Raw genomic sequence first — 3129 nt, forward strand, 5'->3', positions numbered from 1 at the left:
GGCGATACACTACAACTCGATTGAACCGAATTCGTCGTATGTACTCGTTATTTATCTGAAAGGCCGACATTTTTTCCAGAACGAAGTTTGCGATATTTCATATGCAATTCGAAACTCGGAATATTTCCAAGCGAGACGGGATTTTTCGCGAAATCTTCGTTAGACCGCGGTCGGGAGTGAACAGGCGACGTGGGATGCGAGGACCATTACAACGCCAGATGCAGTGACAGGATGATTGGGTGGACCCTGGACACCGTGGGACGACGCGCAATGGTGAGCGCCTAATATTTAGACGCTTATATAGTAGATAGCGTCACTTTACGTAGATTAGCATGCATGTAGACGTAAATCGCATTGAGTCCGACGTGAAGTAAAGTAAGAATTGGAATTTGCAATTCGCCGGAGTTACGTAAGAATGATCCAACCAAAAAATTTAGCTCTGAGATTTTCGCAATAGTTCAACGAAACAAGCATTTCCATTTCTTTAAGAGTACTGACTAGCTCAATCCTTAGAAAAATGTGCAAAAAGACGCGACTGGTAAAAAATAAAAAAAACTCTTTCTTAATTCATTTCAAACATCTATAAGGTTTGAATTTTTTTTTGTTTGGTTTAAAAAAATGTGAATGGAGTATCCATTGATAAAAGCTTATAATTTTTTTAATTGGATCATTCTTGCATAACAATAGCTAGTTGAAATTTCAACACGGCAAGCTTCCTTCTCGTCGGATTATTTCTTGATACTTTGAATTGATAATCAACATATATAATTTCAACATGTCATATTTATATTTATGTTATATATGCTTTTTTAATGCTTTATATATGCTCTTTTTATATGCTTTATGTATATTATATGATATTATTATACTTCATAACTTATTATGTCATTATATACGACATATTATCTCTTCGGAGATATTTTCTTATGTATACGCGTTTGTTATTAATAAGACGACAAATTAAACTTCGACAAACTAAAGACAACAAATGAAATTATTAAGCCGAGGCTCGAACCGAAATGTTTTGATTCCCCGCTAAATTATTAAGCTGAGATTCGGACGCGAGTGTTTTAAGATTCCGCTAAACCATTAAGCCGAGATTTGAATCGATATGTTATGAGGCTCTGCTAAATTATTAAGCCGAGATTTAACCGAAGCACTTTGTGTTTCCGCTAAATTATTAAGCCGAAATTCGAACCGATAAGTTTTGTATTTCCGCAAAATTATTAAACCAAGTTAGTTAAGCCTGGGACAATTTTTTAAAATTTCTTAACAAAATTTTCGCGCTTGCAAAGGTGTATTTTCGAAAATGACATGAAGTGTGTATATTTCGCTCTGCATCGTCTCTTAGATGACAATGTGTCTTAATGTCACTCTGCTCCTTCAGTAACACGCCTAGAATCTCGAAAATAATTTCTCAATATCCCAAAGTCGCGCCTATAACGTTAGATCTATCGTAGCAACATATTTGGATTCTCGCGCATACGCAGTTGTCCTATCCCGCCCATGGGCCGAAAGTCGGTCATGTAGCGTTAGCACATGTAGAGCACATTCTGAGATAGTTTTTAGGGTATTTTAAAGTAACATTTGCGCTTGAAAAGATGTATTTTCGAAAATTACGTCAGGTGTGTTCGTTCTGCATCGTCTTCTGGGTAATGTGTGCTTGTGTCACTCCACTCCCTCAGCAGCACGCCAAGAATCTTGAAAATAATTTGTCAATAGCCCAAGTTGATGTTCATAATGTTAGATCCAACTTAGCGTCATACGAATGTCGGATTCTCGCGCATTGCCTGAAAATCGATCATGTTACTGCAGGTTATGTAGATCATATAGTGTTAGCATCTAGAGCACATTCTAGGATAATATCTTACAGTTTTTTTAAGTAATTTTCGCGTTTGCGAAGATGTATTTTTGAAAATGACATGAAGTTTGACTATTTCGCTCTACATCATCTCCCGGATATACGTGGGATGCTCCGCTTAATTTTTGTACGTACTTTCATCATGCAAAAAGGTTTTTAATTTTGTCGAATCAGTACGAGATAGTAGTTTTGCAAAGGTATTCGGTATAACGTTAACGACATTTCCCAACAAATTTTACTTTGTGTTGACTTGATCAAATTAAGAATATTTTTGTATAGTAAAAGTACATGCATAAATGAAATAGGGCATTCCTGCCTCAAAGATGAAAACAATGTGGAACTATTGCTATCGTGATACTGATTTCATTTTTCAAAAATTACAGCGTGCTGACTGCTCCAATTTATATGATAAAATTACGTACGAAAATAAAGTGTAACATTGGTCAGTGCGAAATAAAAATGATATCTCAAATTATCGTTGCTAATTATATTGAAAACTCAAATAATAGGTAACGTATTTTTCAAAAAATTATTCGCAAATTACGCTTGCGTCTACAACAAAAGAGTTTTTCTCTAAAAACTCTTCCTTTAATGCACCCAGTACACAAACGGTTTGAAGAATTTATTAGAAAAGTAGCAAGAGCCTATTTTGGAAAGAATGCAAATATCGGCAACGTGGCATTCACATTTACATAACGTCTATGTGTAAGAAAATTGAAATGACAACGTAGCACACACACTTGCATAACGTCTGTGAAAAGATAGTAACGGTATTATGTTAGCGCCTATTTGATGATCGTTTTTATTCTATAAGTATCTATGTGTACATAAATTCGATATTGTCGGTAAATGATGATGACTTTTTTTACTTTTTGATGATCGCTCTACGTTATCGACGTTTATCAATTTCGTCGTTCGCTCCGGCATTTCCTTAAGATTAAAATACGATCTCAAGTGCGAAGTAAATTTATATACGAGGGTGGTCTGAAAAGTTTCCGACCTCAACGTGAAGATAGCAGCACTTGTAAATAAAAGCTAGTGAATTTCGTTGTTCATCTGTTGACAGTTACTCACCGAAGTTTCAGCCATTTTGGACTCGCAGTTGTTATGTAACAGTCGTTTGAGTAAGTTGATGTGAGTGTTTTTGTGAAAATGGACAAAATCGAGTATCGAGCTGTCATTAAATATTTGTTTTTGAAAGGCAATACGCCTACGCAAATCAAAGATGAGTTGGATTCTGTGTATGGGGACTCTGCACCATCATTTAC

Source organism: Odontomachus brunneus, unplaced genomic scaffold (assembly GCF_010583005.1).
Source record: "Odontomachus brunneus isolate Ranch 3 - 2012 unplaced genomic scaffold, Obru_v1 Obru_scaffold_045, whole genome shotgun sequence".
Lineage (NCBI taxonomy): Eukaryota > Metazoa > Arthropoda > Insecta > Hymenoptera > Formicidae > Odontomachus > Odontomachus brunneus.